This window comes from Saccopteryx bilineata, chromosome 11 (assembly GCF_036850765.1).
Source record: "Saccopteryx bilineata isolate mSacBil1 chromosome 11, mSacBil1_pri_phased_curated, whole genome shotgun sequence".
In the NCBI taxonomy this organism is placed as follows: domain Eukaryota; kingdom Metazoa; phylum Chordata; class Mammalia; order Chiroptera; family Emballonuridae; genus Saccopteryx; species Saccopteryx bilineata.
In genome coordinates this window covers 64,086,004-64,111,384 of record NC_089500.1, presented here as the reverse complement: position 1 = coordinate 64,111,384, position 25,381 = coordinate 64,086,004, and positions in this window count along the sequence as shown.

The window sequence follows — 25,381 nt, the reverse complement described above, 5'->3', positions numbered from 1 at the left end:
GGACCCTGGTTCCCCAGCCTCTGCAGAGACTGCCCGGCCGCTTCTTCTAGTAGAGGGTAGAGGACTGCAGTCCCCACTCCTCCCTGCAGCTGTGTCTTCTTGGCTGCCACTGCCGAGTGAAAGCCACGAGAAACACTGGCACTTCCCAACCAATTAGGCACTTCACATGGCAGGTGAGAGCCCGAGATTCCCTGATGAGTGCAGGTACACGCAAAGGACACTTAGCACCAGCTGGGAAGCTTTCAGACTGGCTCGCGTTCCTGGGTGTCAGTTTGGTAAATGGATGAACAGCTTAACAATGGTTATATCTTTGGATCCAGAAATTCCACATCTGGGTATCGCTCATAGGAAATAATGTCCTGATACCAAAACCAAAACCCAAACAAAAGGGGCTGTATATCCATTGTCAGCACTGGCCCATTCTGGCTCTTGAGAGATGACTGTTAGATAATTCAGGAAAATTTGCCAGCCGGCTGTGAAGTTGTTAGTAGCTTGATGTGGCTGTGGTGGACGTATTTACACCACGGAAATCCCAAAACTGGCACATGCGACAAGTCAGAGCCTTTTCTCTTTTCTGGAGAGCTAGTTCAGCACCGGTCTGCCTGCTCACTGGAGGCACTGTTCCACAGTCCTCTGACACGCTGGGCCTAGCTTTAATTATTCATTTCAGAGAAGAGAGAGAGAGAGAGAGAGACAGAGAGAGAAGGGGGGAGGAGCAGGAAGCATCAACTCCCATATGTGCCTTGACCAGGCAAGCCCAGGGTTTCGAACTGGCAACCTCAGCATTTCAGGTCGGTGCTTGATCCACTGCGCCACCACAGGTCAGACAAGGGCCTAGCTTCAGGTACTGGCACAGAACACTCTCCAGTGTGTGTGGTTCAGTGAACAAAGCAAGCTGTGTGCTGTCACTTGTGGCGAAAATGCAGGGAGTGTCGTCGGGTGTGTGTTTGTGTGTGGAAACAGAAAGCGTGGGCCTCCGAGGCGTGGAAACATCTCGGAGGCCACGGAAGCAGAGATCAAAGACAGGAGGGACACTCTCTTCTGCGTACCCGGCTGTCGACAGTCTTTAAAGTGCTCACCACGTTCAAATATTTTAAATTTAAAAGACACTAAAAATATTTAAATTAGGTTCACCTCAGTGCCGTTGACAAAGAGTGGCACAGTTTGATTGGACACAGCTGTCCAATCAGAGGGGATTGCTGAGGTCAAGTTCATGTGGTAGAACACTATGCATTCTTTCCAAAGGCGTGCTCACAAATTCTTTATTATGACATGGAGGCTGCTAATGAGTGTTTACCTGGATAAAAAAGCATGTTACGTAATTATGTATCTAATATTATCTTGACTGTAAAAATAAACAAAAAAGAGAACAGGTGAGACACATGCCAAATCACGGACAGGATGTTACTGGTTGGTGTTATCTTTAGGCAATTAAAATTTTTTTCTTGGGAGAAGTGTCTGTTCATGTCCTTTTCCCATTTTTTTATGGGATTGTTTGTTTGTTTTTTGTTGAGTTTTATGAGTTCTTTGTAAATTTTGGATATTAGGCCCTTATCTGAGCTGTTGTTTGTAAATATCATTTCCCATTTAGTTGGCTGTCTGTTTATTTTTATATCAGTTTCTCTTGCTGAGCAAAAACTTTTTATTCTGATGTAGTCCCATTCATTTATCTTTGCCTTCACTTCTCTTGCCATTGGAGTCAAGTTCATAAAATGTTCTTTAAAACCCAGGTCCATGATTTTAGTACCTATGTCTTCTTCTATGTACTTTATTGTTTCAGGTCTTATATTTAGGTCTTTGATCCATTTTGAATTAATTTTAGTACACGGGGACAGGCTATAGTCGAGTTTCATTCTTTTGCATGTGGCTTTCCAGTTTTCCCAACACCATTTGTTGAAGAGGCTTTCTTTTCTCCATTGTATGTTGTTGGCCCCTTTATCAAAGATTATTTGACCATATATATGTGGTTTTATTTCTGGGCTTTCTATTCTGTTCCATTGGTCTGAGTGTCTATTTTTCTGCCAATACCATGCTGTTTTGATTATTGTGGCCCTATAATATAGTTTAAAGTCAGGAATTGTAATGTCCCCAGCTAAGAGATACAAATGGCCAACAGATATATGAAAAGATGCTCAGCTTCATTAGTTATTAGAGAAATGCAAATCAAAACTACAATGAGATACCACCTCACCCCTATTATCAACAAGACGGGTAATAGCAAATGTTGGAGAGGCTGTGGAGAAAAAGGAACCCTCATTCACTGTTGGTGGGACTGTAAAGTAGTATAACCATTATGGAGGAAAGTATGGTGGTTCCTCAAAAAACTGCAAATAGAACTACCTTATGACCCAGCAATCCCTCTACTGGGTATATACCCCAAAACCTCAGAAACATTGATACGTGAAGACACATGTAGCCCCATGTTCATTGCAGCACTGTTCACAGTGGCCAAGACATGGAAACAACCAAAAAGCCCTTCAATAGAAGACTGGATAAAGAAGATGTGGCACATATACACTATGGAATACTACTCAGCCATAAGAAATGATGACATCAGATCATTTACAGCAAAATGGTGGGATCTTGATAACATTATAAGGAGTGAAATAAGTAAATCAGAAAAAAACAAGAACTACATGATTCCATATATTTGTGGAATATAAAAATGAGACTAAGAGACATGGACAAGAGTGCGGTGGTTACCAGGGGTGGGGGGAGGGAGGACATGGGAGGGAGGGAGGGAGAGAGTTAGGGGGAGGGGGAGGGGCACAGAGAACTAGATAGAGGGTGGCGGAGGACAATCTGACTTTGGGCGAGGGGTACGCAACATAATTTAATGACAAAATAACCTAGACATGTTTTCTTTGAATATATGTACCCTGATTTATTAATGTCATCCCATTACCATTAATAAAAATTTATTAATAAAAAAATAAAAATTAAAAAAAATAAAAATAAAAAAAAAATTTTTTTCTTTATGTGTTTCCCCTACACTTTTCTTTTATTATTATTTTTTTATTCCCCATATGCTTTTATTTATTTAGAAAATTAATTTTAACAGGGAGACATTGATCAGTAAGTGTATACATAGATCCCATACACATTTCAAATTTGGTGTATTGATTATGAATTACTTTTTTTTTTCTTTTTCTTTTTTTTTTTACAGGGACAGAGAAAGAGTCAGACAGAGGGATAGATAAGGACAGACAGACAGGAACGAAGAGAGATGAGAAGCATCAATCATCAGTTTTTCATTGCGACACCCTAGTTGTTCATTGATTGCCTTCTCATATGCACCTTGACCGCGGGCCTTCAGCAGACCGAACAACTCCCCTGCTTGAGCCAGTGACCTTGAGTCCGAGCTGATGAGCTTTGCTAAAACCAGATGAGCCCACACTCAAGCTGGTGACCGCGGGGTCTCGAACCTGGGTCCTTCCTCATCCCAGTCCGACGCTCCATCCACTGTGCCACCACCTGGTCAGGCTAATTATGAATTACTTTTATAATACCCCATCCCCAATATCTTTATTTTATTAGAGGAGCTTAAGCCAGGCAAATGTGAGCCCCAGAATCCAGGTCGGTCACACTATTCTTGCTGCTGGGCTGGGGTCTCGCAAAGCCCTGCTGGTGTTGGGTCCGTGGTTTCTGCATCCTCAGCTCCACCTCTCCTCCCGGGCTTACATTCAAGGCCTGAGCTGCTTCTCCAGCCCCACTCAGCTCACCCGCTGCTGCACTGGGACCTGGAGCGACAGAGAGGAGGCAGTGACAGACCTCTCTCCCCTGTGGAGTTGCTGTGAAGGTTAAACACAGTGATGTATTTGCCACAAACCTGAGAGACAAATGTGACATTTTAAAAAGTCAAATTGAATCTGGCTTGGGAGAGGTAGATGGGAAATTCTATTTTAGTCATTCTGGGGCTCCCCTACCTAATTTTGTGGGAGTGCCAGCAGATGGGGGTGGTCTCTTGGGCAACCCAGGCTCCACAGTGGGACCACTGCTGCTTCTCTGCTCCCACGCCTGTGAGCTTCTTCCAGAGAGCATCTCCGATGGGTCCCGGCAAGGTGCACTCACACAGACACCCCCCCCCCCCAGAGACCAAGTCCTCGGGAGTTGGGATCCAAACATGGCTTCATCAAAGTCAGTGTGCCTCTGAGTAAGTGATTGAACCTCTTTGTGCCTTAGTGCCCTCATCTGTGAAATGGGGCTGTTGACAGCACTTACGCCATTAGCATGGCGCCGAGCTCAGATCCAGGCCAATCCCCACCTGTGGGCATGGATGGTCATTACAGCTGTGTTCTGGGCTGCAACACAGCCACCCAGGCCTGTCCCCTGGCCTACGATGTGCCCCTCCCCCTGCTAAGGTCCCAGTCGCTGGCTGACCCTCTGAGTCCTCCCTGTCCTAGACGGTCCTGTTCCTGGAGCCCGATTGTGACTTGACGACTAGATGCCATTGTCCTTCCTGCTCCACGACATTTTGTTTGTCTCTAATTTTGAGCTAACATTTTGACATCTGAGTACATCACATAAAGACTCTGATTCCTGCCTTTCCTTGAGCCACAGGAGCCACCAGGCTGGGCGCGGTGCTGGGATAGTGGGTAGAGCAGAGGCGGGCCTGCCTCCTGGGCCTCCTTCCTGGCACCTTAGACCTTCGAGTCCTTCGCCTTGGACTTTGGAGACCAGAGGTTTCCTGACACTCCTGGGAGCTGCAGGAGGCCCAGGGCCGAGAAGGAGGAGGCACAGAAAGCTTGTGTTGTCCACAGTTTTTCTTTTCTTTTCTTTTTTTTTAAATTTTATTTATTCATTTTTAGAGAGGAGACAGAGAGGGAGAGAGAGGAGAGAGAGACAGAGAGAGAGAAGGTGGGGAGGAGCTGGAAGCATCAACTCCCATATGTGCCTTGACCAGGCAAGCCCAGGGTTTCGAACCGGCGACCTCAGCATTTCCAGGTCGACGCTTTATCCACTGCGCCACCACAGGTCAGGCCGTCCACAGTTTTCCTGACCTGGGCCCTGGCGCAGCTGTCCTGCCCCACATCAGGCGCCTCAAGGAGGTTCAGGAAACGGACCGCTTCTTTCTTCCTCCCTTCCCCGATGGCAGCGAAGGCGCCGGGGAAAGGGTTGGCCTCCAGGCTCACCCCCTGTTACCCGCTTGGCATCCCGTTTGTCCCCGTGAGTCCCAGGTGTAGACTTGGTGCCGAGCAGGAACAGAGACATCACAGGGCTGCTGCTGTGAGTGCCCCTGGGCCAGTCAGAGCCACTGGCCTCCGGGCAGTAGGGACAGGTGGGAGAGGGCCCAGTGACATCCGGTCCAGGCGACGGGATCCATCGCTCGGTACCCCGCAGCCTGGCTGGGAGCTGGCAAGAAGCAGAGCTCTGTGTGCCCTACAGAGGCCCTGAGTTGCTGCCCATTCTCACCCCTCTCCCCCCCCCCCCCCAGTCCTGGCCCAAAGGTGACCAGCAAAGCCCTCCGTTCTCCCTGAGCCCCTGTCCTCAGCTTTCTGCCCACGGCTGCTGGAGCTCTCAACATCCTGCCTCCTTGTCTCCATGCGATCCCTCCACACATCTACACCTACTGTCAGCTCTCTTTGCAAGTTCCTGGCATTCTTCCCATTGATTAATGACACTCAGGAATCCCAGGAGTGTCTGTCTCACTCTGAAGTCTTCATTATGCCTCAGGAGGTCCTGAAATCCGCACCTACAAGGGGGCCTAGCTTCTGCTAGGGTCTACAGGCCGTGTCTGATCCCAGGGGTCCACTGGGGCCCCTGACTCATCCCCCCTGTTGCCCACTCTGTGCTAAGCCCTAGGCTGGGCCAGGAACACAGAGGTGGACACAGGCTCCATCCCTGCCCTCACGGAACTCCTGGGATGGTGGGGAGGATTGGGGGAGACACAAGCGTACTCAACTATATGAACTCAGAGTGAGGGTAGATCCTGTTGTTACCTGACCCATCCTGCGGGCCAAGAAGGCTCCCTGGAGGAGAGGTCGCTCGGGCAGGCAAGGGGGAGAGGTCTAGGCAGTGGGAGTAGCAGCTGTGGAGGTCGGGGAAGCCGGAGCAAGGAAGAAGAGCTGGTGTGCAGAGGGCGTGGAGACGGCTGCAGCGGGGCAGGGCTGCACCCCCGGGCAGCTCCTCCTTCAAGCACACTGGTGGTGTCACCAGAGCCCACGGCCGAGAGGGCTGGGGCCAGGGCTAGGATCTCAGCCCAGCAACCTGGGCATGTCACACCCCTGTCGGAGACGCAGCTCCCTCCTCTGGAAAACAGGGCCTGGGAGAGTGTAGAGCAGGGTCTGCCCATGCAGGGTGGCTGTAGGAGACGCAGCTCCCCCCTCTGGAAAGCAGGGCCTGGGAGAGTGTAGAGCGGGGACCGCCCATGCAGGGTGGCTGTAGGAGATGGAAAACAGGGCCTGGGAGAGTGTAGAGTGGGGACCACCCATGCAGGGTGGCTGTAGGAGACGCAGCTCCCCCCTCTGGAAAGCAGGGCCTGGGAGAGTGTAGAGCGGGGACTGCCCATGCAGGGTGGCTGTAGGAGACGCAGCTCCCCCCTCTGGAAAGCAGGGCCTGGGAGAGTGTAGAGCGGGGACTGCCCATGCAGGGTGGCTGTAGGAGACGCAGCTCCCCCCTCTGGAAAGCAGGGCCTGGGAGAATGTAGAGCGGGGACTGCCCATGCAGGGTGGCTGTAGGAGACGCAGCTCCCCCCTCTGGAAAACAGGGCCTGGGAGAGTGTAGAGCGGGGACCGCCCATGCAGGGTGGCTGTCGGAGCTGCCGGCCAGCCCTCAGAGGACTTGGGGTACGCGCCACAGCAGGCCGAGTCTGCTCCCACCCCTGGGGAGTGTAGTCCGGGGCACCTGCCTGCAGAGATCCCCGGCAGGCCTTCCCACCTTGGTCCCCTCAGGGAGAACGAAGAAAGATGAAAACAGCTTTCTTCTCCTCTGTCCCCAGCCATGGGCCAACCCAGCTCTGTCCCCCTCCCCGAGAAGGCTCACACCCCCAGGAATGAGGTCAGCAGGGCAGGGTGTGGGTGACGGTAGAGAAGGGGGTGTGCATGTCCTCCCTTCCCAAGCAGCTTTAGTGTCTGCACTAAAATTGTGTCTAGGACGAAAATTACTGCGGCTTACTGTTACTGTTACTGTTACTGCCTAGCAAAGCATGCTCTGCAGCCTGCTCCCGGCTGTCGTGGGTCTGGAATTCAGGCAAGGATACGGGCACAGCTTAGCTATGCTCCAGGACGTCTAGCCTTGGCCGGGGCATTTGAACTGGGTGTGACTCATCTAGATGCTTCTTGGCTGCCATATACAAGTAGGGACGCTTGAAGATAGGTCTGCCTTCAGGGCCCCTTCTTGGGACCCAAGATCCCTCACAGCATCACACTGGTGGCCTCAAGGCAGAAGTATTCTTCTGGGGAACCTCAAGGGTCCGAGAGCGCGTGCTTTAAGCCTTTTCTGATCTAAAGTCAGAAGTCAGGCAGCACCACCTGCCCCGTGCTTTATCGGCTGAGTCAGCCCCACGCCCGTCCGGAGCCCGGCCCTTACCGGGAGCAGGGCTACGGCATCTGCAGACAGTTTGCAGCGGCACTTGGGGCTCTCAGACATGGCGTGGTTACCAGGACTTGGCACAACTCCCCGCCCGGCCGCTCTTCAACTGGATGCCTGACATTCCACCACTAGTGCGTCATTTCTTTTCTGTTTTACTTGACTGTTTGATCCCTGTTAAAAACCCCAAGAAAATTCTCACCTTCAGCCTTCTCAGGCATGGCCACTGCAGCCCCTCCCTGTGACGGATCTAGCTTTCACCGTCTTCGGGGTGAAAACCCAGCTCTCAGCCTGGATTCAAGCCCACTTGTCTTTCCTGCACCTTCTTCCTTCTTTTCCATCCCTTACACTGTGTCTTCTCCACCACTCTCGTCTTTGTCCTCGTCGGCTTCTTCTGCTGATGACACTGTCCCCTTTTCTGTCTGGGACACCTCTCCCGAAGCCCACCATCACTTAAGAATATCTCAGCATCCCCAGTCTAGACCCCCTGCAGCTTCTGCACACACCTCTGTCGTGGCCCCTGCCAACCACTTGCCCTCAGAGTGAGTTCTCCTTGGAGGCAGAATGCCTGGTGTCTAAGCCAGAATAATCTGTAAGCACCCACTTGGTATTGGGGTACCTGGCAGCCAGGCACAGGAACCGTACAATGAGCTATGCCAACAAAGCCCCTGTCCCCACAGGCTTACATGCAAGTCTGGGGGAACAGAGTGAAAATCAGCAAACCTGTGTGTGTATGGGTCTGCAGTTCAGACACGGGCTCTGAGGCTGCTTGTATCTGGGTCAAGTTCCAGCCGGCATTAATAGTCATAATGCTGCATAAAAGGCACCCCAAAAGCAGCGCCTCCAACAAGCAACCAGTTACTCCCACCCCATGCATGGCAGGAGGCTTTGCAAGCTGAGCTCAGGTTTGCTCCACCAAGCACTCCTTCTCTTGGGCCAGTGTGGCTCTTTGCAGCACCTCCTGGGATGTTCCCAGAGAAGCCGAGAAGCATCCTGACTCTTAAGTCACATACTTGAACTTCTGTCCACATTCCCCTCGCTGATGTAGGTCACACGAGCAAGTTCAACCTCAGATGTCCTACAGTCTTGGAGGCGGGGCAGGGTTGGAAACTTCCACCCCACCAGCTGTGTGATCTCGGGTACTTACTAGCCAGTCTGTGTCCTAGTTTCCTAATGTAGAAAGTGGGGGCATTAATTAAGTTAAATTAAAAGTATACTGTTGCTTAATATTTACCCTCAAACTTGGTGCTTAGAACAGTAAGTATCTGTTATCTCATGGTTTCTGTTGTTGGGAATTCAGACAGTGCAAAGTAAGGATGCCTTGTCTCTGGCCCAGATATCTGGGGCCTCGGCGGGGGTTCGTGAGGAGTGGTGGTGGGAGCTGGGCTATAACCATCTGAAGGCCCTACACCGGTTGGTGCTGACTGACCTGGGACTTTCAGCTGGAATAGAAGCCATATTGCCTTCTAGGACCTCGCTTTGGAAGACACACAGTCACCTTGTTGCACTCCATTGCTTGGTTGTAGGTAGGTGCATGTCAATGTCATATTGCAAGATGGACTGTATTGCTGTGACCATCTTTGGAAGACACAGTCTGCTACCACAATGTTACCTCCCTCATCACATCATTGTGAGGAGTTACTTGCTAGATGAACCTGAAAAAGAACTTATACCAGCGTTTGATGTGCCTTAAGTGCCTAGTAGATGTTTTATTATTATTGTTAGAGGGTGCTGGAAGAATTGGTACCAGTCACTGTGAGACTTGTTAAGGGAGACCTTACTTAGTCTTAAAATGGAATGGTCAAGGAAGATTTTTTTTTAGGTGAGAAGAGGGAAGATAGAGAGACAGACTCTCGCGTGTGCCCCAACCGCGATTCACCTGGAAACCCCTGTCTGTCTGGGGCCGATACTCAAGTACCGAGCAATCCTCAGCTCTGAGGCCACGCTCGAACCAGCCGAGCCACTGGCTGAGGCGGAAAAGGGGAAAGGAGGGAGAAAATCAGACGGTTGCTTCTCATGTGTGCCCTTACTGGGAATTGAAACCAGGACATCCATAGGCCATGCCAATGCTCTATCCATTGAGCCACCAGCCAGGGCTCATCAAAGAAGATTTTAAAGGAGGTGCTTTTAAAGATTTTAAAGAATTCCAGGCAGAAGGAATGGCATGTGATAGGGCCTTCGTGTGTGTGCATAGAATGAAACTGAAAAGAAATCTGTGCTCAAGGGTTGTTTTTCTCAAGACTAAATGAAGAAATGAAGTTTTGTCTCATTTGGGTGGAAGGGGCAAGGCCATGACTTCTGTGGCCCCCAAGCAGCCGGGTGGGAAGTCACAACAGAGCTGCTCCACTCAGCCGCGTGGCAGAGAGAGGGGTGCCGGCTCTCTCAGCACAGCCTCTGACCCACGGAGCCTGCCTGGTGTCACATGGCCACCTACCCTGAACTCTCTCTGAACCTCCTAGGCCAGGGAGCTCATATTTCCTCCTCACAACCCAGGAGGCCTTAGTCCCTTCCTGGCCTGCCCACAGGGGAGCCCTCCTTTAGGGACAGCTGCTTGCCACTACATCTGAGGGTCAGCTCTGAGTTTGAGCCCTGGGCTAGGTGTTAGAAGGAAGATCCCATTTCTGAAGGCTGAGGACCACTGGTGGGATTCAAATAATTTAAGAGCTGGTTCTCTGCCCTAATGACCGTTTTAGGTATAAAAAATTATATACTGAAAGGTAGTTTATTATTTCATGCATTTTTAATACTTAAATAAGAACAATAAAAGGTACATAAAACTAGATTATGTTATAAAAATGAAAAAATATTACATAATACCTGACAAAAAACAATAAAACTGTTATTTAAGATATTTCCATATTGCTTCTTGATTGGTGTCCTCACTTGCAATCTTTTTTCACCTGTGGATGGAATGAACATTACTACGAGTACTTAGAATACACTGTTGTGCAGATGAACGTTAAAAAAGAGTAAGGAATGTAAATTTGTGATTTCCACATTGGGTGGCTGGCCAGGAGCCCACCGTAGAGAGAGCCCTGATTACAAGTGCCATTTTAACAACTGGTTCGCCGAACTCAGCAAAACATGGGGTATCAGTTCTGCTGAACTGGTGGGAACCGGCTGAATCACCCCACTGCTGAGGTCTTATATCTGCCATACCCCTAACCTTCTCTCCTTTCATACAACACTGTGCCATGCCCCTAGACTTTGCCTCTTCACTGCCACCCCAGAAATGCTCAACAGAGCTCTCTGGTGGGGGCTGACCCTTCCAGTCTTCTGGGAGTTGGGGCACAACAGCCCATGATTGGGAGAGGGTGACACTGAGCTGCCCTCCCTGCCCCTCAGGCCACTGTGAATTCAGTGAAGGAGAGGCGAACTCCCAGTGCTGCTGTGCAGCTAGCTCTCTTCTGGTTTCAAAGAGGCTCAAGAGACAGTAGGAAACAGATTTAATTGCAAGCTGCCCAGCAGCTCCAGGGCACTGACCCCCTCCTTGGCCATACCCCAGGCTTGGAATACTTTAATTAAAAACAAAGCGTGCTCAGTGGAACCCGCGCAGCCTGGCTTAGCCGGTCTTACCTCCTGCTGATGAGCAGAACTGGGCTGGCTGTCCATCAAGGGATGGCCAGTTGACTCTCCGCGGGAAGGCTGCAGTCAGTGCTCAGGGGCTGATTTGGGGCACGCTTGTTGGGTTGTTATTTTCTGATCATTGACTGCAAAGATAGCCAAAGGTAAGTCCTGAAGTTGCCCTTTCTTGAAAACGCACCACCTTGTGGATGATTCACCTTCTTTTTATTGTTGGCACACCTGTGAGCCATGCCAATTGGGGTGTGGCCAAAACAATGCCAGAGCCAGCACCAGTGGAGAATCCCTGGTCCTTCTCCCTAAAGCTAGAATTTTTATTCACAGAGATAGCACAGTAAGCAGGTTAAGATCAAACTTCAAACCTATGACTTTCTACCTGTGTGACCTTGGGCAAGCCACCCAACCTCCCTGAGTGTGGTTCCTCAGCTGTACAGTAGGAAGAACCACAGTAGCCTCTTGTGAAAACTGACAGAGAGAGCATGGTGCTAGGTAGACCTAGTTGATGCCCTAATCCCATCTCTGTGTGGAGCCAGGGCTGGGGTGCACTCTTCTTTACACATTCACAATGATATTTACCCACTCGAGCACCTGAGCTCCCTTTCCTGTGCTAGAAGGCTTGAGCAGCCTGGGGACAGGGCAACCTGGAAGTCCATGGCTTCAGGGACTCCAGGAACAGCCCTCAATGAATGGACAGGAGCTGATAAATGAATACTCCAGCTTCCTCATCCTGTAGCCCCACGGTGGGCCATTCTTTTTTTTTGTAAATGTGTTTATATTAGTTTATATTTTATCTTATATAGCTTCTTTTGTCCTTAGGCTTACCTCAATAAAGATATACTGTCTAATTAGTGTTTTTATTCAAAATTTTTAATTGTAGTAATATACACATAACATACAATTACCATCTTAAACATTTTAAGTGTACATTTCAGTAGTGTTTAAGCACATTAATGTTGTTGTATAATCATCACCCCCATTCATCTCCGGAACTCTCTTCATTTTGCAGAACTGAAGTTCTGCACCCCTTAAACATGAACTCCCATCCTACCCCGGCCCCTGGCACTCACCACTCTACTTTCTGACTTTTTGAGTTTGACTTCTCTAGATACTTCATATAAGTAGAATCATGCAGTATTTGTCCTTTTGCGACTGGCCTTATTTCACTTGGCATAATGTCTTCAAGATTCATCTATGTTGCCTGATTAGGTGGTGGCGCAATGAATAGAGCATTGGACTGAGACATGGAGGACCCAAGTTCGAGACCTCAAGGTCGCCAACTTGAACACGGGCTAACCTGGTTTGAACAAGGCTCACCAGCTTGAACCTAAGGTTGCTGGCTCCAGCAAAGGGTCACTCGGTCTGCTGTAGCCCCCCCCCCCCCCCCCCATCAAGGCACATATGAGAAAATGATCAATGAACACCTAAGGTAACACAATGAAGAATTGATGCTTCTCATCTCTCTCCCTTCCTGTCTGTCTGTCCCTCTCTCTGTCACACACACACACACACAAAGATTCATCTATGTTGTAGCATGTGTCAGAATTGTCTTCTTTTTTAAGACTGAATAATTGTAATCTATTCCAGTGTATGAGTAGACCACATTTTGTTTATCTATTCATTCTATCATGGGCACTTGATTTTTGTGAATAATGCTGCTTTTGGCTATTGTGAATAATGTTGTTATAAATGTGAACATACAGATTCCTGAGTTTTCAGTTATTTTGGATATATACTCAGAAGTATAATTGCTGTATCATAGGATAATTCTACCTTTAATCATTTTATGAGAAGCCATAATGATTTTCACAGCGGTGGCACAATGTTATGTCCCCATCAATAGCGCATAAGTGTTCTAATTTCTCCACATCCTCACCAACACTCCTTCCTTCCTTTCACCTTCCCTTTCTCCATCCCTTTCTTTCTGATAGCAGCCATGCTAATGGGTGTGAAGTTATGTATGATGGTTTGATTTACATTTCCCTAATGATTAGTAACACTGAGTATATTTTCATTTGCTTGTGGGCTATTTGCATATTTTTTTTTTAAAAATGTCTACCTAAAAATTTTCTGAGAATACTTGGTGGATGACATCAGAGTAGTGGTGGCACGAGAGATACTCCTGATCTCTCCCCTTGAAATTTCAACAAATTGAACAACTAAAATGCAGCAAAGGAACCCCATCTGGGCTTGCAAGTGTGCCTGAAAGATCTGTGCACCCAATAGACTAAAGGCAGGACGGAGTAAAAAGGGGGGCAGAAGATTAAACGTGCTTGTGGTGGATTTTGGAGAGGAGAGGAGACAAACCTGGAGAGCTGGTTTTTTCTTCTCTGTTAGACCACAGGGAGGAGAGAAGCTCGAGTTCTCTGGATTTTGTCTGAGGGGTATAGAGAGGAAAACTCAGAGTGACTGGCTCTCCTTCTGCTGGGAGGAGTGGTGAGACAGAGGGGCAGAGGGGGAGGTGAACCAAGGCGGCCAGAGCACAGGGTCACGGCCAGTGCTTCCACAGTCTGCCTGTAGCCCGCACTTGACAGAGACAGAGAAAGCTAAATTGCAAGCCCTCAGCTTCCCAAATCCTGCCTCTTTCACCTTGCATTACCCAGAGTGGCAGAGACAAAACCACAGCCAGCTCTTCAGAGCCATTTTCTCCCTTGAAGAACAGAGGTGCTCCACACCCAGTCCCTAGGTCTGTTGAGATGTGGGAATGAGCACCCAGAAACCTGAGATCACCATTGCTGGAGCCATAAAGCCAGAACACTAAAGCCATAAAGCTGAAGCCGTAAGGTTGAAGTCCACCAATGTGAGTGTGGTCACGCCGACATCATTGTGACAACATCATCTCAGAGGACAGCCCAGGAACTTCACAGAGCTAAAAGTTGTAATACAGGGACACCTATTGAAATAAACCTCTCAAAACCAAATTTCATTATTCTTCCCCCCCATTTTTTCTTCTTATTCTTTTTTTCTCTTTTGAATTTCATTTTCTTTAAATTTTATTTTTTTATTCTTATTTTTGTGATGTTTTGTTTTTGATTTTTTGTTTGCTTTTGATCTTTTTTTTCCTTTTTTTGTCAACATTTTTAAATTTTTATTTTAATTTTTTAAAGTTGTTTTTTTGCTAGGGTCTTTAACAATACCACTCTCAAATACCATCAAGAGAGAAGAAATCTAATACTATGGCTACACAAGATAGAGATATAGTTCAGGAAGAAAATTAAAAAATCTCCAGAAAAAAAAAAATCTCAATCACATGGAAACCTTGGAGTTAAATGATATAGATTTCAAAATTGAAGTTCTCAATGAGATGAGAGAAGACATCATTAAGCAATTTAATGAACCCAGAAAACAAATTAGTGAACAAAAATAATACTTCAGCAAGAAGACTAAAACTTTAAAAACAGAGATGAAGAATTCAATACATAAACTGAAAAGTGAAGTAGCAAGTTTAGCTAATAGGACAAGCCTGATAGAGAAAAAAATCAGTGACATTGAAGACAGGCAACTAGACATGCTACGAGAGAAGAAGAGAGAGACTCACAAATTAAAAAAACCGAGAGAGCTCTACAAGAACTGTCTGACTCCATCAGAAAGAGCAGTATAAGAATAATGGGTATATCAGAAGAAGAGAGGGAGAAGGGAATGGAGAGCCTATTCAAACAAATAATTGATGAGAATTTCCCAAACCTATGGAAAGAGTTAGAGCCTCGAATCCAAGAAGCAAACAGAATGCTGAGTTACTGCAGCCAAAACAGACCTACTAGAAGGCACATCATAATACAATTGTCAAATATCAATGACAGAGAAAGAATCATCAAGGTAGTTAGGGAAAAAAAAGAATATAACAGATAAAATAAAGCACATTAGGTTATCATCAGACTTTTCAGCAGAAACTCCACAAGCCAGAAGAGAGTGGATTCAAACATTTAAAATACTGAAAGAGAGGAATTACCAGCCAAGAATAGTATATCCATCAAAGTTATATTTCAAACATGAAAGAGAAATGAAAACTTTTCCAGACATACAGAAGCTGAGGGAATTTATCACCAGAAACCCTCCACTACAGGAAATATTTAAGGGGGTAATTTGACCAGTTACAAAGAACAAAAGCTCCAACAAAATCACAATAAAAACAAAGATAATCTGTGACAACAATAACATCAAAGGGAACAGGATAAAGATCTCCAGTAGCAAAGGAGGATGGAGTGCAGAAGCACTCATAAGACAAAGGACTCTTGTATAATACATATAAGTATTTCTTTCTTAATAACCTAATGGTAACCACCCATGAAAAAACCAACACTGAAACACACAGCTTAAAAAAAAAAAGAAACAGGAGAAAGAAGTATGGAACACCTCCAAACAAAAGCAACTGACAGAAACAAAAAAGAAAACAACCAAACAAGACACAGAGCTGCCAGAAAACAAAACATAAAATGGCTATAGGAAATCCTCATGTGTCAATAAAGAGGCACAGGGTAGCAGATTGGATTAAAAAGCAACACCCAACCATATGCTGCCTTCAAGAGATACATCTAAGCTGCAAGGACAAAAGTAGACTCAAAGTGAAAGGTTGGAAAATTACTCTCCAAGCGAGTCATACCCAAAGAAAAGGAAATGTAACCATACTCATATCTGACAATGCTGACTTCAAGACAACAAAGATAACCAGAGACAAAGATGGATACTTTATGATAGAGGAGACAGTGTATCAAGAAGATATAATACTTCTTAATATATATGCACCTAACCAGGGAGCACCAAAATATATAAGACATCTACTAACTGATCTAAAAATAGAAGCAGACAAAAACACCATCATACTTGGAGATTTTAACACACCATTGACAGTTTAGATAGATCATCCAAACAGAAAATCAATAAATAAATATCAACCTTAACAGGCTGAACCAAATGAACATAATAGACATTTATAGGACATTTCATCCAAAAATATCAGATTATATATTCTTCTCCAGTGTGCATGGAACATTCTCAAAGATAGACCATATGTTGGGCCACAAAACTAACAACTAATTCAGGAAAATTGAAATTATACCAAGCGTATTTTCTGATCATAAGGCTTTGAGGTTAGAATTCAACTGTAAAAAGGAAGCAAAGAAACCCACAAAAATGTGAAAATTAAACAACATACTTTTAAAAAATGACTGGGACAAAGAAGAAATAAAAGCAGTGATCAAAAGATATATACTGACAAATGAGAATGACAGCATGACATCTCAAAATTTCTGGCATACAGTGAAAGCAGTAATAAGAAGAAAATTTATATAATTATAGGCTTATATCTAAAAATAAGAGAAATTCCAAGTAAACAACCTAACATCACACCTTAAGGAACTAGAAAAAGAAAGACAAGCCCTGGCCGGTTGGCTCAGTGGTAGAGCGTCGGCCTAGCGTGCAGAGGACCCGGGTTTGATTCCCGGCCAGGGCACATAGGAGAAGCGCCCATTTGCTTCTCCACCCCTCCGCTGCGCTTTCCTCTCTGTCTCTCTCTTCCCCTCCCGCAGCCAAGGCTCCATTGGAGCAAAGATGGCCCGGGCGCTGGGGATGGCTCTGTGGCCTCTGCCTCAGGTGCTAGAGGGGCTCTGGTCGCAACATGGCGACACCCAGGATGGGCAGAGCATCGCCCCCTGGTGGGCAGAGCGTCGCCCCCTGGTGGGCGTGCCGGGTGGATCCCGGTCGGGCGCATGCGGGAGTCTGTCTGTCTCTCCCTGTTTCCAGCTTCAGAAAAAAAAAAAAAAAGAAAAAAAAAAAAGAAAAAAAAAAGAAAAAAAAAAAAAAGAAAAAGAAAGACAAAGGCAACCCAAAGTCAGCAGAAGAAAAGAAATAGTAAAAATTACAGCGGAACTAAATGAAATGGAGAAGAAAAGAACTATAGAAAAAATTAATATAATAAAGAATTGGTTCTTTGAAAAGATCAATAAAATCAACAAACCACTGGCTAGACTCACTAAGGAAAAAAGAGAAAGGACTCATATAAACAAAATCTGAAATGAAAGAGAAGAAATTACTACAGACATCATAGATATACAAAGAATTATAGTAGAATATTATATGCCACAAAATTCAACAACCTAGAGGAAATGGATAAATTTCTGGAACTGTACAATCTGCCTAGAATGAGTCATGAAGTGGAAAACCTAAATAGACCTATAAGCAGGAAGGATATAGAAACAACTATAAAACACCTATCCCAAAACAAAAGTCCAGGGCCAGATGGCTACACTGGTGAATTCTACCAAACATTCAAAGATATAGCACCTATTCATCTCAAAGTCTTCCAAAAAAATAGAAGAATAAGCAATACTCCCTGACACATTTTATGAGGCCAACATAATTCTCATACCAAAACCTGACAAGGACAACACAAAAAAAGAAAACTACAGACCAATATCTCAAATGAATACAGATGCAAAAGTCCTAAACAAAATACTAGAAAATTGAATACAACAACACATTAAAAAAATAATACACCATGATCAAGTGGGATTCATTCCAGGAGCACAAGGATGGTTCAACATACAGAAATCGATCAACATACTACATCACATCAACAACACAAAGAACAAAAATTAAATGATTCTATCAATAGATGCAGAAAAGGCATTTGATAGGATACAACATCCCTTAATGTTTAAAACACTCAATAAAATTGGAATAGAAAGAAAGTACCTCAACATAATAAAGACCATATATGACAAAGCATCAGCTAATATCATACTAAATGGTTAAAAAAAAAATGAAGGCTTTTCCTCTAAAATCAGGAAGGAGAAAAGGTTGCCCACTCTCTCCACTCTTATTCAACATAGTTCTGGATGTTTTAGCCAGAGCAATCAGGAGGAGAAAGAAATAAAAGTTATCCATATGGGAAAAGAAGTAGTAAAGGTATCACTTCTTGCAGATGACATGATCCTGAGTATAGAAACCCCAAAGACTCCACAAAAAAACTGTTAGAAACAATAAAGCAATACAGTAAAATCACAGATTACAAAATCAATATACAAAAGTCCACTTCTTTTCTATGCAACAACAATGAAACATTAGGAAAATGAATTCTAAAAACCTAATTCTTTTTACAATTGCAACAACAAAATAAAATAAAATACCTAGGAATAAACTTAACAAAAGATGTGAAGGACATATATACTGAGAACTATAAAATATTATAGCAAGAAATTGAAAAAGACACCCAAAGTATATATAACCCAAAGTAATATACAAATTTAATGCAATTCCCATCAAAATCCCAATGTCATTCTTTAAAGAAATAAAACAAAAAATTACCAGGTTTAGGCCCTGGCCAGTTGGCTCAGTGGTAGAGCGTCAGCCTGGCATGCAGAAGTTCCGGGTTCGATTCCTGGCCAGGGCACACAGGAGAGGCGCCCATCTGCTTCTCCACCCCTCCCCCTCTCCTTCCTCTCTGTCTCTCTCTTCCCCTCCCGCAGCCGAGGCTCCATTGGAGCAAAGATGGCCCGGGCGCTGGGGATGACTCCTTGGCCTCTGCCCCAGGTGCTAGAGTGGCTCTGGTCGCAACAGAGCGTCGCCCCCTGGTGGGCGTGCCGGGTGGATCCCAGTCGGGCGCATGCAGGAGTCTGTCTGACTGTCTCTCCCGGTTTCCAGCTTCAGAAAAATACAAAAAAAAAAAAAAAATTACTAGGTTTGTATGGAACCATAGAACACCTTGAAAAGTCAAAGCAATTCTGAGGAAAAAGAATGAAGCCGGAGGTATCACACTACCTGACTTCAAATTATACTATAAAGCCACGATAATCAAAACAGCATGGTATTGGCAGAAAAACATGCATACAGACCAATGGAACAGAATTGAGAGCCCAGAAATAAATCCACATCTATATGGCCTGACCAGCCAGTAGCTCAATGGATAGAGCATCAGACCGGGACGTGGAGGACCCAGGTTTAAAACCATGAAGTTGCCAGCTTGAGCGCAGACTCACCAGCTTGAGCACGGGGTCTCTGGCTTGAGCGTGAGGTCATAGGTATGATTCCATGGTCGCTGGCTTGAGTGTGAGGTCATAGGCATGATTCTATGGTCGCTGGTTTGAGCTCAAGGTTGCTGGCTTAAGCAAGGGGTCACTCACTCTGCTGTGCTCCCCCCCCCCCCAGATCAGGGCACATATGAGAAAGCAATCAATGAGCAACTAAAAAGCTGCAACAAAGAATTGATGCTTCTCATCTCTCTCTCTTTCCGACTGTCCCTATCTGTAGTTCTTTCTGACTCTCTGTCTCTGTTAAAACAACAACAACAAAAACACATATATATGAACAAATCATCTTTAACAAAGGAGCCAAAACACACAATGGAGAAAGAAATCCTCTTCAGTATATAGTGCTGGGAAAATTGGAAAGCTACATGCAAAAGAATGAAAGTTGACTATAATTTGTCCCACTGCACAAAGACTAATTCAAAATGGAGCAAAGACCTAAATATAACAGCTGAAACAATAAATTACATAGAAGAAAACATAGGTACTAAACTCACGGACCTTCGCCATAATGAACAATTTATGAATTTGACCCCAAAGGCAAGGGAAGTAAAGGCAAAAATAAATGAATGACACTATATCAAACTAAAATGCTTCTGCACAGCAAAAGAAACTGATGACAAAACAAATATGCAGTCAACTAAATGGGAGATGATATTTGCAAACAACAGCTTTGATAAGAACTTAATATCCAGTATTTATAAAGAACTTACAAAGCTCAGCAACAAACAAGCAAACAATCTAATTAAAAAATGAGGAGAGGGACCTGAACAGACATTCTCCCAAGAGGACATACAAATGGCCAACAGGTATATGAAGAGATGCTCATCTTCATTAGCTATTAGAGAAATGCAAATCAAAACTACAATGAGATACCACCTCACACCTGTTAGACAGGTAATAACAAGTGGTGGAGAGGCTGTGGAGAAAAAGGAACCCTCCTTCACTGTTGGTGGAAATGCAAATAAGTACAACCATTATGGGAGAAAGAATAGTGGTTTCTCAAAAAATTAAGAATAGAACTACCACATGACCCAGCAATCCCTCTACTAGGTATCTCCTCCCCAAACTTGAAAACATTGGTGCATAAAGACACATGCATCCCATGTTATTGCAGCATTGTTCACAGTGGCCAAGACATGAATACAACCAAAGTGACCCTCAACAGAGGACTGGATAAAGAAGATGTGGTACATATATACAATGGAATACTACTCAGCTGTAAAAAATGATGACATAGTGACATTTATGACAACATAGATGGACCTTGAGAACGTTATACTGAGTGAAATAAATATATCAGAAAAAGCTAAGAACTGTATGATTTCACACTTAGGTGGGATGTAAAACAGACTCATGGACATAGATAAAAGCAAAGTGGTTACCAGGGGGAGGGGGGTATGAGGGAGGGGGGGTGGGGAGGGGGTGGTGGGAAGGGTGTCAAGAGGAACAAATATGAAGTGACAGAAAATAATATGACTTTGGGTGATGGGTATAAAACATAATCAACCATTCAAATGCTATAGAAATATTTACCTAAAAACAATGTCCTCTTATAGATCAATGTCACCATGTTAAAGTGAATTTTCTAAATAAAATACTTTTTAGTATAAAAAAAGTTTTCTTCATTGTCCATTTTTTATATCAGGTTTTGTTTGTTGTTGTTGCTGAGATGTGGAAGTACTTTATATACTATAGATATTATCAGATATATAATTTGCAAATATTTTTTTCCATTCCATAACTGGCCTATTCACTCTGTTGTGACTTTTGATGCACAGAAGTTTCTAATTTTAAAGTAGTATAACTGACCTATTTTTTATTTTGTTCCCTGTGCTTTTGGTGTCATAGCTAAGAAACTATTGACAAATTCTTTTCTTATTCTTGAACTCAAGTTTTATTTTTAATTTTTTTCCTTTATTTGCTATTTTTAAAATTTTTATTAATTTTAATTTATTGTGTTAACATGGATTCAAGTGTCCCACTGAATATAGCACCCTACCCGTGTCCCTATTTACACCCCTTCTGCCACCCTCCTCCCTAATGCCCTCCCCCCTTCCTTCTGGGATTTGCTGTCTTGCTATCTGTATCTCTGTGTTATGTATTTATAGTTTCACTAATCCCTTCACCTTCTTTGATCCCATCCCCTTATCCCTTTTCCCTCTGACTGCTGTCCCTCTGGTCCCTGTGATTCCACCTCTGCCTCTATTTTGTTCTTCAGTTCATTTTGTTCCTTGGATTTCATATATAAGTGAGATCACATGATATTTGCCTTTCTCTACCTAGCTTCTTTCACTTAGCATAATATTCACCAGGTTTATCCATGTCGTCGCATAAGGTAAGATTTCCCTTTTTTCATGGCTGCATAGTATTCCGTTGTGTATATATGCCACAGCTTTTTAATCCACTCGTCCACTGACGGCCACTTGGGCTGTTTCCAGATCTTGGCTATTGTGAACAATGCTGCCATAAACATGGGGGTGCATTTCTTCTTTTGAATCAGTGACTTGGTACCTTTATGAGATTTTTCTAATAGTTGAATAGCTGGGTCAAAAAGTAGTTCCATTTTTAATTTTTTGAGGAAATTCCATACTGTTTTCCACAGTGGCTGCACCAGTCTGCATTCCCACAAGCAGTGCAGAAGGGTTCCCCTTTCTCCACATTCTCGCCAGCACCTATCATGTGTTGTTTTGTCAATGAGCGCCATTCTGACAGGTGTGAGGTGGTATCTCATTGTGACTTTAATTTGTATTTTTCTGATTATTAGTGATGTTGAACATTTTTTTCATATGCCTATTGGCCATCTCTATGTGCTCTTTGGAGAAGTGTCTGTTCAGTTCTTTTGCCTATTTTTTGATTGGATTGTTTACCTTCCTGGTGTTGAGTTTTAGAAATTCTGTATAAATTTAGGTTATTAACCTATTATCAGATATATTGGTGAATAAGTTCTCATATTGTATGGGTTGCCTTTTATTTTGTTAATAATGTCTTTTGCTGTACAAAAGCTTTTTACTTTGATACAGACCCATTTCTTTATTTTGTCCTTTATTTCACTTGCCTGTGGAGATAAATCAGCAAAAATATTGCTACAAGAGATATTGGAGAGTTTACTGCCTATGTTTCTTTTTCCAAGATGTTTATGGTTTTGTAACTTACATTTAAGTCATTTATTGATTTTGAGTTTATTTTTGTGAATGGTGTAAGTTGGTGGTCTAGTCTCATTTTTTTTTGCATGTACCTGTCCAATTTTTCCAACACCATTTATTAAAGAGATTGTGTTTACTCCACTATATGCTCTTACATCCTTTGTCAAATATCAATTGACTATAAAGGCGTGGGTTTATTTCTGGGTTCTCTGTTCTGTTCCATTGATCTATATACCTGTTCTTTTGCCAGTACCATGCTATTTGGATTACAATGGCCTTGTAGTATAACTTGGTATCAGGAAGTGTGATACCTCCCACTTTATTCTTCACTTTCAAGATTGCTGATGCTATTTGTGTTCGGTTTTGGTTCTATATAAATTTTTGGAATATTTGTTCTATATCTTTGAAGTATGCCATTGGCATTTTGATAGAAACTGCATTGAATTTATAGATTGCTTTGGGTAATATAAACATTTTAATAATGTTTATTCTTCCTATCCATGAACACAATATATGCTTCCACTTGTTTGTATCTTCTTTCATTTCTTTTATCAATGTTTTATAATTTTCCAAGTACAAATCTTTTACCTTCTAGGTTAAATTTACTCCTAGGTACTTTATTTATTTATTTATTTATTTATTTATTTATTTATTTATTTATTTTTGCAGTAGTAAAGGGGATTCTTTCCTTAATTTCTCTTTCAGACTATTTATTGTTGGTGTGTAAAAATGCCACTGATTTATAAATATTAATTTTATATCCTGTCACCTTGCTGAATTCAGTTATCAGGTCTACTAGTTTTTTTAACTGAGACTTTAGGATTTTCTATGTACAGTGTCATGTTATCAGCAAATAATGATAGTTTTACTTTTTCTTTTCCAATTTGGATGCCTTTTGTTTCTTCTTCTTGTCTAATTGCTGTGGCTAGGGACTTCCAGAACTATGTTTAATCAGAGTGGTGAAAGGGGGCACTGCTGCCTTTTTCCTGATCTCAAGGGGATTGCTTTTAATTTTTGCCTATTGAGTATGATGTTGGCTGTGGGTTTGTCATAGATGGCCTTTATCATGTTGAGGTATGTTCCCTGTATTCCCACTTTGCTGAGAGTTTTGATCATAAATGGGTGCTGGATTTTATCAAATTTTTTTTTTTTGCATTGATTGATATAATCATGTGACTTTTATCCTTCCTTTTGTTTATGTAATGAATCACATTGGTTGATTTGCAAATATTGTGCCAGCCTTGCCTCCCCAGAGTAAATCCCACTTGATCATGATGTATAATTTTTTTTCATGTATTACGGGATCTGGTTTGCTAATAGTTTGTTGACAATTTTAGAATCAAATTTTATTGGTCTATAATTTTCTTTCTTTGTATTATCTTTACCTGGTTTTAGAATGAGGATAATGCTTGCCTCATAAAAGGAGCTTGGAAGTCTTTCCTTAACTTGAATTTGTTGAAATAGTTTGAGAAAGATAGGTGTTAGTTCTTCTTTAAATTTTTGGTAAAATTTGCCTGTGAAGACATCTGGTCCAGGACTTTCGTTTGCTGGGAGTTTTTGATAACAATTTCAATTTTATTTGTTGTAATCAATCTGTTCAGGTTTTCTGATTCTTCTAGATTGAGTTTTGGAAAATTTATGTTTCTACGAATTTATCCATTTCTTCTAGGTTGTCCTATTTTTTGGCATATAAATCTTCATAGTATTTTCTTACAATCCTTTGTGTTTCTGCAGTGTCAGTTGTTACTTCTCCACTTTTATTTCTAATTTTATTTATTTGAGTCCTCTCTTTTTCTTGATGAGTTGGGTAAAGGTTCATCAATCTTGTTTACCTTTTCAAAGAATCAGCTCTTGCTTTCATTGATCTTTTGTATTGTTTTTTAGCTTCTATGTCATTTATTTCCACTCTGCTCTTTATTATTTCCTTCCTTCTACTTCCTCTGGGCTTTATTTGTTGTTCTTTTTCTAGTTCTTCCAGATGCAGGGGTAAGATGTTTATTTGAGTTTTTTCTTGCTTTTTAAGGTATGCCTGTAATGTTATGAGCTTCCTTCTCAGGACTGGTTTTGCTGTGTCCCATAAATTTTGAGTTGTTTTATATTCATTTTCATTTTTGTTTCAAGGTAATTTTTTAATTTCTTTCTTGATCTTGTTGTTAAGCCATTCATTATTTAATAACATGCTATTTAGCCTCCAAATGTGTGAATGTTTTTCAGTTTTTTTATTGTACTTGATTTCTAGCTTCATGCCATTGTGATCAGAGAAGATGCTTGATATGATTTCAATCTTCTTAAATTTATTGAGGCTTGTTTTGTGTTCTAACATGTGGTCTATCCTAGAGAATGTACCATGAGCTCTTGAAAAAAATGTATACTCTGCTGTTTTGAGGTGAAAGGTTCTTAAGATGTCAATTAAATTTAGTTGATCTAGTGTGTCATTTAAGGTTGCTGTTTCTTTGTTAATTTCTGTCTGGAGAATCTAACTATTGATGTTAGTGGGGTATTAAAATCTCCTACTGTTATAGTATTGCTGTTGATCTCACCCTTTATGTCCATCAAAGTCTGCTTTATATATTTAGGTGCTCCTATATTAGGCACATAAATATTTACAATGGTTATATCTTCCTGTTGGATTGCTCCCTTTATCATTATGTAGTGACCTTCTTTATCCTTTACTATATAGCCTTTGTTTTAAAATCTATTTTGTCAGATATGTGTATTGTTATCCCAACTTTTTTTTTTCATTTCCATTTGTGTAAAATATTTTTTTCCATCCCTTCACTTTCTATGTGCACCTTTTTTTTTGAGGTGGGTCTCTTGTAGACAGCATATGTACAGGTCCTGTTTTCTTATCCATGTGGCTACCTTATGTCTTTTGATCGGAGCATTTAATCCACTTACATTTAAGGTTATTATTGATATGTAGTTGTTTATTGTCATTTTATTCTTTAAATCTACAATCCTCTTTTGCTTGATTTTTTTTCCTTTGCTCTTTTTTACAGCAGGCCCCTACAACATTTCTTGCAGTACTGGTTTCGTTGTAATGAATTCCTTGAGGTTCTTATTTGTCTGGGAATCTTTTCATTTCTCTTTCAGTTTTAAATGATAGCC